General features: G+C 38.8%; 1 long non-coding RNA gene across 1 annotated transcript; it reads left to right on the top strand.

Moving 5' to 3' along the window:
* Nucleotides 3,717-6,048, top strand: LOC109711969. The gene is made up of 2 exons (XR_002216733.1): nucleotides 3,717-3,792; nucleotides 4,083-6,048. It is a non-coding gene; the product is annotated as an uncharacterized LOC109711969 (long non-coding RNA).

Below are 12,459 nucleotides of genomic sequence, written 5' to 3' on the forward strand. Positions count from 1 at the left end.
CTCCTGCCTCATCTGCAGTGACTCCACGTCGCCGGACAACGCTCTTGAACCCCTCTAGTTATGGCTGATCCCGCGCATTGTCTCCTTAACGCCGCCAACTCCAGACGTCCAGACCGACGAGCTGCAGACCTGTCTCGGCCTTCGTAAGAGCTGCAGTAGCTCGTGGGCTTGCTGACCCCGCGGTGGATGAGGCTGGCCCTCAGCCTGGCGTTGCCCGCGTCTTCCTTCTTCTTCTCCTCGCCGTCGCCGCCGATGCTGCTGTCGCTGCTGCTACTACGCCGACGTAGTCTCCGCCGCGGCCTCTCCGTCGACTGCGCGAAGCGGGAGGCGTAGCGGTAGGACCTCTTCCGGCGGTCGCCGCAGCCGTGCGACCGCAAGCAGACCCGGTGGCAGCACGACGAGCCGCCGAAACGCCATGACGACGTCGGGTTCCTGAAGATGAAGCACTGGTGGTAGCACGAGTAGCTCCCGTGGGCGCACAAGTGGGCGTTGGTGCTCGAGCTGAGGCCCAAGAAGAAGGCCCGGTGGTTCCGGCTCGGGACGAGACAGAGGCCCTTACAGCCCACCTAGGAGTGCAGCGACGTCGAGAACAGTCGGTGGCGCACGCGGCGCGAGAGGCGCTACGCGGAGCACCTCGTCGTGATGCCGCTGCACCTAGTTCTGCGGTGGTTTTCCTTGGCCCGTGGCCGCGAGCTGTAGAAGATACCCGACCGCGACCGCGTCCGAGACGACAAGGAGTATCTCTTCCGGATGACCGTAACCTTTTAAAGTATGCCGGTCGACGAGCTCGTCTGAGCGGCGCGGACGCCGAAGCCACGGAGCCCCTAGTAGAGGGAGGCGGCGAAGAAGGTGTTGCGGATAACCTTTACGTAAAGACCCTCGCACAAGCTGCGGGAGCTGTACCTGGACTGGAGGAAGCGCGACCGCGAGCAGTTAAGCCTCAGGGCGCCACTCGCCGAGTAGCCGCGGTAATTGTATATTTTTTGTAATATTAAATAACATGGCTAATTAATATTACCGTGCGAACCAAACACAGAAATTTCACATTCTTAGTAATAGGATGAATAGAAATAAGATTCTCGGATATCTTTTTTTCCTAGTAATCTTTCACAATGCGAACCAAACGCACCCTATAGTTTATCCTTTATTAATAATATCTTCTGATTCATAACCAGAGGTCTCACTACAACCACCAATATTGGTAATCGCCAACATATCGTGCTACTCAAAAACCTGCTCCCTTAGTATAGTTCAATTGACGCACCGGACATACTAAAGTGGCGGTGGACCGCCAACCAAATCTTTACCGTTAAATCACTTTATGAATTCATCACCGATACAGGCCAGATAGACACTATGTACGAGCACCTTTGGAGGTTAAAAATCTCGCTCAAGCACAAAATCTGCACTTGGATTCTACTTCGCAAGAGATTACATACAGCGGATAGATTGATTCGCCGAGGGTGCTCAGTGAACCAGTATTGCATTTTTTGTGTACTAGTACTTGAAACCTGCGATCATCTATTCCGAGACTGTGTCTTCGTCAGATACCTTCGAATTGTTGCGGGAGGACCAGATACAACCGACTCGGACTTAGGGGATGTTCGGCGGATATGGACAGAGACCTCTAGCAACCCCAACGCTGTGACGAGATCGAAAAGTCTAACTCTTTTGGTGGCAATCTGGTGGGTCGTATGGACGGAGCGAAACAACACTATTTTCCCCGAAGTGCTTCCCGATGCCTCCCGGGCTCACGAACGTGTCGGTCTCTGATCAAAGCCTGGACCGAAGTTCTGTGAACCTAGACTGTTACTTTCATTCATTCACCTCCGTTTTTCCCTTGTTAACTTTTGTCTTATCGATAGGCACTGTATTTTTTTTTGGATTTATTTGGATTTTCCTCTTTTTGCTGGCTTGTTTGGAGGTCCTAGCTGCTTCCACCATGTACGTTTAGTTCATTTTGCTTAATGAATGAAGCAGATAGCTTGTTACCTATTTCTCAAAAAAATAGTATCTTCTGATTAATTGAGAAAGTTATTTTACATAAAACATAAAAATAATATTTTGAGAAAGCTATATTTTACATGAACTGTAAACAATAAAATTTTTTTCTTTTGGAAAATGCCGTGCTATTTAGGGAAGTGGTTTTAATATTCATATACAAATTCATGTCAAAAAATTATTCACATACAAATTAATTAAATTTTGTCATTATTTACTGATTTTGATTTGGACTTAGATTCAACAAATGAAATTTGTTCTATCAAAATTGGATTTTTGAATGCTACCTATCTTTTAGTTAACATCATATATTTTAGGGAAAACTTCAAAAAACCCCCCTATGGTTTCATAGTTTCTCACTTTGCCTCCCAGTGGTTTAAAATGTATCAAATTGCCTCCATGTGGTTCGTTTTTATTTTTTCGGCAGCTTTTTGGTTAATATTTTATTAAATTATATATAAAAAACTTCAGATACTCATCTAGATTTATCAAATATTCACTTTAGTACCCTTTAATTTTAATTTTATCACTGATTTTAAAAAAAAATAATGAAATTGATAAGAAAAAGAGAAAAAAGAAACCACGTGGGGCAAATTGATACATTTTAAACCACAGGGGGCAAAGTGAGAAATTACGAAACCACAGGGGGTTTTTTGAAGTTTTTCCTATATTTTAAACTGAAATTGCAATTACTATTCCTTAATTTTTATTAAAATTATCTGATGCAGATCTTGCTAAAAATTTTGTTACTGACTTTCTCCTAGCTATGTTAAAAATCTATAAAATTTGGTCTCTAAGAAATTTAATGATATTAATCATAAACTCGGAGACACTAAATATCGAAAAACGACATGAGAGAATTAAAAGGTTGATTCTTCTAAATTTATTCTAGCTCGATTCTCTCTTTATATAACATCGGATCAAAATGTAATCCATTAATTACAATCTACACCATTTAAATGATTTAAACATACAAAAGTAAAAAAATTTTAAAAAATATTACTAATTTATATAAAATGTTATTTATATATTCCCCGCAGATAATAATTTCTCGATTGTACAAAGCGTGTGCAGCAGTAGCAACTTCGAAGCCTCCAAAAGCCGCATTTAAAACAGTTTTTGGATTATCGACTGTTCCTAGTGCAAGTGGCAAAGGACTTGATTGTTGGTATTCGAGATCCCAAATTTACATTTCCAGCTAAGTTTATTTCTAAAAAATTAAACGAAGCGGAGAGTACACTACCTTTCTCTAAAAAAAAAAAAAAGCAGTTTTTATGCACGCTACCTTTCTCTAATTTAGTTTTTACGCACTTTCTAAACTTAGAATTTGTATTGCATTGAGTTAAATAAATAGAGTTAGAGTTAAATAAATAGAGAAATATCACAAATTGTGTATACTTTAAGTAATTTGATATTCGAAATCTTTTTGCAATCTGAAGGGGCCTGGGTAGTGGCCCAGTAAAAGTAATATGAGCCTAAGCCCAGTAAGAAGGGGCCTAGGTAGTGGCCCAGTAAGATTTACAATATGAGCCTAAGCCCAGTAAGAAGGGGCCTGGGTAGTGGCCCAGTAAAAAAAATCTTGTCGTTAGGCCATCAAGAGGCCCAAGATGTGTAGGCCGTTCATCAAGCTAGGCCCATAATGGGGAAAGACCATCTCAACCGTCAAAAGTCCTATATAAGAATCCCAAAACCCGCACTTTCTACGCACTAAAACCCCAACCCTAATTTCGCCGAACTTTGCCTCCTCTATTTTATCTCCTCTCCTAGCCTCCTAGGGTTCTCCAATCGCCGGTTCGTCTCGCTTTTTTCTCTTCTTTTTTTTTTTTTTTTTTTTTTTTTTTTTTTTTTTTTTTTTTCCCCTTTCTCTTCTCCTTTTTTGCTGTGTTTGCATCGCGGATGGTATTATTCGTAGTATTACCTGAAACTTGATCGCGGTGAAAAGAGCTGTATAAGGCGATTATTCGCTTTTTAATCGCTTTGAATTATTTGTATATACCAATAGCCTTGTTGATTTATCATTAGAAAAGATTCGATTTTGTGTAGTAATTTGCAACTGAAGCGAAAAAAGCCCCCTTTTTTAGCTTTTTTATAGAAGCAGAAGCAGATGACGAGAAGCAAGACAGGGACATCAGCATTCCTCTCATTTGGAGGATGATGACTAAGTCTACATGGGAATCTCTCTGATGCTCATCTCTTTTTTTTTGTTTGATCATTTATTTTTGTTTTCTAAACTTTTAATTTGTTCGAGCATTGCTTGTTTTCTCTTTATGTTGGTATCACCTTGCCAATGATGCATAATATGCACGTATTATCGGATTTATAATGACGATTTCGTATGTTGTCACTACCACTGAGGCAAATCATTTAATCATCTGTTCTTAGTAGTTGATCATTTATGCTTCTTATAAAAAGAAATTTTGAGTAAGTAGACATTTGTTATTTCAATCTTTTTTGGGGTTCAGTTCTAATTTTGATTGATCATGTTTGGTTATAATAATAATAATAATAATAAAGTTGCGTTTGGTTGTTGTTGATCCAATAAGTGCGACTGCCGAGGATGGTGTTAAATATACTTTGAGTATTCACTATGAAAAGTAACAAAATCTGAGGCATTTGCTAAGTTCTTGTAATTTTTTTGTATTTTCTTTTTTATTGACTTGCTTAATATTTAATTGGTTATATTATTGCTTTATTACATACAATTTACCACCAGTTTTCCAAATTAATTAAGAACTAATCTGCCGATGATGCATAATATGCACGTATTATCTGATCTAGCTGATGATACAAAATTATTATGATCACTGAGGCATAATATACCAAAGAACATGTTAATGATTTGTTCACTTATTGCTCTTACTTGCTCATCCTTCTACTTTTCTTTTTAATTCTAGTGCTATGGATGCCAAAACATGTAATTTTCTACTGCAGATGTGTCAGCATGTTATGAACTGTATATTTGTGCTCTGCATCATTTTGTTTATTATCAAAAATGGACTCAATTGTGCTGGCCTAATGATTTATTTTGTATAAGAACGGAGATCTGAAAACTTTGTTGAAGCCTAACAAGTTTGGGCTCCAAAGAAAACTATGTAGATACTCAACAAAATGAAGGCTGGCACATTAATATCTAACATTGTTATATATTTGCTTATTAGTTACTTGTGAGTTAGACTTTTCTAGTGGCTTTACGTAATAATTTGTACATCTTTTGTGGTTGTGTAAGTTGTTTTGCTGTTCAGACATCCTGGAATTTGCTAAGATACCAATGGATCTGGATTGATGGAACTCCCACCCTAATCAGCCCAAAAGCAGGGGTGAAAAAAAAAAAGAAAAAATATAACTTGCTTCAAATCTGCCTTGATCTGCTCATTCTAATGGAGTCCGGAGGTGGGAGACCCCTTCCTCCTTCGAGCTTCTCCAACCCGTTAAAAATTCGTCAAAAATCTACTTTTGCTCACCTGCCTCGAATGGAGCAGATAATGGGCTGGAAAATAGGATAAAAATCAGTTTGCTTTGAATCCGCCCCGATATCCCAAGGAAACGGGGCGGAAGGTAGGGGACCCTTCATGTCACCGGATCTGCTCCCTTTGCGTTTCTATAATTCTCTGCAGAATTTTTAAGTTTTGTCACATTACAAGCTCCGTGCTTGGGTCTTAAGTCTGATTGATACAATTTATCGCAAAATGTTCTTATCTGCAGTGGGCACTCTTGAGTAATTTGATATTCAGCTTTGTGTCGACACTTAGCCTTTTTTAGAGTTGTATATGAGCCAGATTGATGTTGTTCTTCATATGACAGCAATTGCGATTCTGCCTTTCTTTCCTGTGGCTGGGGGAAGTTACAATCTAGTGGGTTAGAATTTTATTACTGTATCTGCTGGTTATAATCAACTGGGTTAGAATTTTATTACTGTATCAGCTGACGTTTACTATCCACCTTCATTCTGATTATTAAATTCTCTGATATTTGTAAATTGCCGGTTGACACTTGTTGTTACCTATTATTGTGTTTATCCAGCAAATTGTTTGTTTAGGCCGTCGAAAATATGTCCGGATGTGCTGTTAATGTTACTCTATCTGAAGAATGCGAAAAAGATGTGCTGTTAATGTTACTCAATCTGAAGAAAGCGAGCAAATAATAGGCATGTTTCCTTCGACATACATTGATGCGATCTCTCTCCACCTGCGAGTTCACCTACTCTTGAATGTTATATGAATAACATATATTGATAACTTTTTACCTGTTTAATCTATAGCAGTATATGTCACTAAATAACAAACTATACGGCTAATTAATATGATGTTCATTGCATATAATGGAGTGTTGATTAGGCTTATGATGTTCATTGCATATAATGGAGTGTTGATAGTAATACCGTGAAAGGTTATTTGATAGTTGAAATATACAGTGATGGTGGCGATAATAGGATCTAAACATAACAAGAGAAACCGATGATGGTGGTGACTGCAAAAACGTGCTTTAGAAACATAAATTGACTGAGATTTTTGCCCAGAGACTTGGGATGCCATAGGTGTAAACGAACCTTTTTTTTCTTTATGTTCTCTTCTCAACCAAGAATGATTAGAGTGGATTCATAGTGCATTACTACTCTAAACCAAACAACTCTTAGGCTTAGGCTTCATTTGGTTCGGAGTTAAGTAAGAACTAGTTATACCAAGAATGGGGTTAAGTTCAGGGTTAAAGTGGGGTTAGAGTAATTTTGTATTTGGTTGAGAATTGAGTTTAGTCTAAGTATAAATAAAATAGTGTTTGGTTGGAGTGGATAGGATAAGAAGGATAATAGATTATTATAAATAAAAAATAATGATTTTGCCATAATTTTTATATTTAAATTTAAATTTAAAATTTAAATAATTAAAATTAATAATTTTAAAATAATTTTTATATTTAAATTTAAATTTAAAATTTAAATAATTAAAATTAATAATTTTAAATTTTAAATTTTAAATTTTAAATTAAAATCTATATTNTATATATATTTAAAATTTTAAAATTTAAAATTTAAATTTAAATTTATATTAAAAAAATTAAATAGAAGTGGAATTAACTTAATCCTATCCAAATGAGCTAGGATGAAATTAGCTAATTCCATCCCATAAATTTTTTTTTTGTTTCGGGTTAAAGGACGGGGGATAATCTCCTTATCCCCTTAAACCCCCCCAACCAAACGGGGCTTAAAGCTCCCAGCCAATCCTGGACAAGCCAGATGTAGTTTAACACAATCGTGCTGGTTACCCTGTTCAGTCAATAACTAGTACGGTACTTGTTCAAAAAGCTGCAGAGCAAACACTGAACACTGCACTCACTAAGTCCAAAAATTCGAAAGAAAAAGAACTTTTCAGTTACCTTGTTAGTACAAGGACAACGCAAGGGTCATAAGGCACCTCCCTTAAAGAACCCTAGAACCTAGACCATGCAAACTTGTCCTTAAAGCCTATTTCGTAGGTTTCTGCAACCATGCAATGTCAAATCCATCTTAAAAGCCTTTATCTCAAGAAAAAGGCAAAGCAACTTTCTATATAACCACTTCCTACCTTGTAACCAAGCTCATCCTATTGGTCACTCTTTTGTGAAAGTTCTCACAACCCCAGTTAGGATCTTCTCCTCATGCACCCAATAGTTTTGCTCCTCCCTTTGCTCTAAAGAGCAATTGTGCCTTGTGTTGGAGTAAAAGGAGGGTAGATACCTTTCTTCCTATTGCATCCAGTGAAAACAGTTGTTTCCTTTCTTAATTTTAGGGAGAATGTAGTGCTTGTAGGAAAGTGTGGATGCAGGTGATTGGTTAAGATGAATCATTGAGGAAAGGGGTTTGATGTGATAGTCATCTGTGATCTTGCATGTGGGAATGAGGTTAGTATAGCGCGTAGCCAAGGATGACTTGCCGATACTTATTAGTAGCTCGATAAGACTATGATCTTAGTCCATCGACTAATGGTGTTTTTTTGTAACTGCTTTTATCCTTAAGAGAAAATCGGCAAGTTGCATTTGGCTACGCACCTGCCTCCTTTTCTCATGCTAGAGCAAAGATGATAACTTCTAAGTCATACACGCGCGTCCAATGGCTATTTTTGAAATGCAACTACCATCAGAAGGGCAATATAAAGAAAGGTATCTTACTTCTCTAAAGATCATCATCTTGTTTCATCACATTAATTACAAAGGGATTAATTTCACCAAGCAATGACTAATACACATTCTTTTCTTTTCGTAAACTCAATTCGCTAATGAAGATTTGCTAAGGTTTTCTTATTGTATAATTTGCCGCCCCTTATTCTCGTTTTGTAATGTATAATATTGTTTGTTTTTTTTTTTTCTTCTGCACAGCATCAAGAGTTGTCATTTACAAACATCAGCTACAACTAACAACTAACAAGCAGGATTAACTAGTGTGTTCTAATTAAACAGAGAACAAAAAGTTGGTTATTAAGTTAAAAACTTCAAGAGACTGCGATCGACGACTTGGCCCATTAGGGATGATTAATTTGCTTCTGCACTGATGCAATTACCGTATAATCTATGCTCTGATTTGCCATCAAGCATTGAAAGAGCGGGTTAGCAATTTAGCATTGTATGGTGTTTTAGCAATGAGCGCATTATTATATATATAGGGCTTTATTATATCTTTTTCGAGAATAGGGATAGGAATAGACCCTTATCCCCCACTTTATACCCAAACGCTAATTTTTTACCCGATAATAGTAGTTCTCGGTTATCCCTACCAACACCTCCATTTTCTATATAAAACTACTTAAAATTGTTCTTATCCTCGGGAACAACCCAATTTTTATCCAAACACTATTTTTCTTATCCCCATACTTGTACTTATCCCTGTAATAACTAGTTCTTGCTTATACCCGAACCAAACAGTACCTTAATGTTTGTAAAGAGTTTCTCTGTTCTATGTCATTGTAATCAGTGGGAGATTTTTTTTTTTTTCCCTTTACCATCACATCTTTTAAATTTAACTTTATAAGTGGTAAAGAATTTGTTGATTGATATTCGAGGTCTCAAATTCGAATACTAATTGATTTATATTTCTAGCTAAATTTATTTTCTAAATGAAATAAACGAAACGGAATAGAGCATGCTACATATCTCCCAAGAAAAAAAAAAAAAAAAACTCTGAAACGTAGTGCCAACGAAGCGGAAGCTAAACTTGAATAAACATAACCACTTCTTTCAAATTCAACTAAATAAAATTGAAGTTTTTCGAGCTTTAGGCCACAAGCAGGATATATGATCTGAGTAGACTAAATCCATTTTTCTCTGCTTTTTTTTTTTCGGTCACGTTTCCTATTTCTTTAGCCTAAAAACCACGCGTTCATCTTAACATACCAATATTCATAGTACAAGTGTAGCAAAGATAACATAGAATCTACACAACACCCCCAGATTAAAGCAGAACCCAAGAGAAAAAGAAAAAGAAAAATGGACCTCTAAGTAAAGTGAGTTTGCGAAGAAGGGATCAGAGGGAGAGGATCCCTTCCTTGACGAAGAGGCCGAGCACGAGGATGAGGAAACCGAGGGTGATGCATTGGGTGGCGGACACGATGGTCTGCGAGTACGCCAACAGCGTTACGCCCGCGCCCACGCACCCTATCAAGAACCCGCTCAAGTTCCGATCCATCCCTGATCCCTGATCCCTGATCCCTTTCTCTCTCTCTCTCTCTCTTTCTAATTTCCCTTCTCAAAGATGCTGGTGTGGAAGAGAATACAAGTAGCCCCAAAGTCAACTGGTTTTACACAGGGAAATGAGATAGAGAAAAACAACAACAACAATAATAATAATAATAATAATAATAATAAGAGAACGTGTTTGACTTTTCCTCTAATGTATCTTGATGTCGTATATAAAAAAAAAGGGATTTTTATATTATGAGTTTNCTCTCTCTCTCTTTCTAATTTCCCTTCTCAAAGATGCTGGTGTGGAAGAGAATACAAGTAGCCCCAAAGTCAACTGGTTTTACACAGGGAAATGAGATAGAGAAAAACAACAACAACAATAATAAAAATAATAATAATAATTCTAAAAATTTGTATATTGTCAAATATGTATTATAATTTTTTACAGTATATAAAAAAAAAGGGATTTTTATATTATGAGTTTATGAGTGCCGGCTTTTAAATATACTTTAATTTTTTAATATTATTATTATTATTTTTTTTTGAGAGAAAGGTAGCACGCTACTCGCTTCATTCATTTAGAAAGTGAATTAAGCTACATGAGTGAGGCAACGCAGGCCTCAGAGAATGGCGGAAAAAAAAAAGGGTTTACAGTTCAATCACTTCTCTGGGCTAAGTTTGTTCCATAGGTCCGTCAGCTGCTTAACCTTGTAGATACTGGCTATTGGGTCAGTCTGGGTCATCCTGAATATTGCTCTGTTCCTGAGGTCCCAAATGACCCACCGACAGGCTATAAGTCCAATAAGCCCAGGAGAAGCCGGTTGACTTCGCTTCCTTTCCGTCCATCTCTCCCATACCATGTGTACATCATCACCCAAATCTCCCAGGTGGGTGATCACCTCGGTCTTTACCAAAAGGAATCTAGTAACCACACATTGGGTGAATAGATGATTGATTGTTTCCTCTTCCAGTCCGCACAGCATCATTTTGTATTGCCAGTCCATCCCCTCTTTGCCAAATTGTCGGCTGTAAGCGGTTTCTTCTTAAGGACGAGCCAACAGAACACTTTCACTTTAAGGGGTATACGTAAACACCAGATCTTGCCAGTACGGGCATCCCTCATGCCACCGTCCCTTAGTGTTGAATAAGTTGACTCCACAGTAAAGCATCCATCAGTGCTCCAACGCCAAAGCACGCTGTCCTGTCCCTGACTAATACAAGCGTTAGAGATCCTGTCCTTAAGAGCTGTAATGCTCGCGTTCACGCTGGGATTACCATAGATGTCGTCACCCAGAATCGTATCCCAACACCAACCATTACAACTCAAACAATCACTGATTTTCAAATTTGTACGAGGCTGCGATAGATAGAATATCTCAGGGAACAACGAGCTAAGGGTCATTTCCCCACACCAACGGTCTTCCCGTTACCCAACTTATAAATAGCTCCCCATTTGAAGATTTCTTTTAGGCTAAGTACTCCCTTCCACCAAAAGGAAGGCGGTCTGAAAAAACCTCCCTCCTTTAATGGTATTCTTCGACGATAGAATAAGTCATGAATTAATTTATTCCATTGCAACTGTGGTGCGTTCTGAAATTTCCACCACCACTTAACGAGGAAGGCTCGATTCATCGTACTAATGTCGAGGATGCCCAAGCCTCCCTCATTCTTACTCCGACACACACTCTGCCACGAGGCCAGGCATCTAATACCTGGAGGATTCTGGCCTCCGGTCCAAAAGAAATCTCTTCGTAGAGTCTCAATACGCTTAATTACCCATTTAGGAGGCATGAAAACCGAGAGATAGTAAAGGGGTAGATTAGAGAGCACGACATTTACCAGGATGAGTCTGCCCCATCTCGATAGTAACTTTTCTTGCCACCCGTCGATTTTATTTTGGATTTTACAGATAATCCCTCTCCAGTCCTCCTTACAAGGTGGTCTGGTCGACAAAGGCAAACCTAGGTATCTAGTAGGTAGACCACCGACTTTGCATCCGAGTAGGTGCGCAAGCACACAAGCTTTTCCTTCTGTCCGTCCAGTGTAGTAAATTTTCGACTTCTCTCTATTAATTCTCATTCCCGACGCCCATTCGAAGAGTTGCCATAAGAATTTTAGGTTTCGCAAGCATTTTTTTCCTGGCCTCACAGAAGAAAAAGGTATCATCTGAAAATTGGATAAGGGTAGTCCTGGAGGCCTCTGTGGGACCAATACTAGTAATGAGATTATTACCCATTGCCTCATTAGTCAGTCTGGCTCATTAGTCAGTCTGGCAAGACATTCCGCAACTAGTAGGAAAAGGAAAGGAGAGAGCGGGTCCCCCTATCGTACGCCCCTCTTTGTTTTAATCCAATTAGTGGCGTCATCATTAATCAGAACTGCGACCTTGGCATTGCAAATGCATAGTTTGATCCAGTTGCACCAGGTTTCATCGAAACCCCACCAACGTAAGCTGCTAAAGAGGAAGGGCCAGTAGATTCTATCATAAGTCTTTTCGAAATCCACCTTTACCCCGACTCCCTCTACCGCCGACCTAGTTCCCCAGCCTAGGAGCTCACGGACGGCTACAAAAGCATCAGTGATGTTTCTCCCTTTGAGGAAAGCCAATTGGGAGGGGGAGATAAGGTCGCTCATAACCTGTTCCATCCGATTGGCTAATACCTTGGATATGATCTACTGGATCCTGTTCAAGAGACTTATGGGTCTGAAGTCGTTCGCTCGTTTAGCTCCTTCCTTTTTCGAAATAAGACAGATATAGGTGTAGTAAATTGGGCCGGTGGTCAACGTCCCCTCGAACAATTCTTGAAATAT

This window comes from Ananas comosus, linkage group 6 (assembly GCF_001540865.1).
Source record: "Ananas comosus cultivar F153 linkage group 6, ASM154086v1, whole genome shotgun sequence".
NCBI lineage: Eukaryota > Viridiplantae > Streptophyta > Magnoliopsida > Poales > Bromeliaceae > Ananas > Ananas comosus.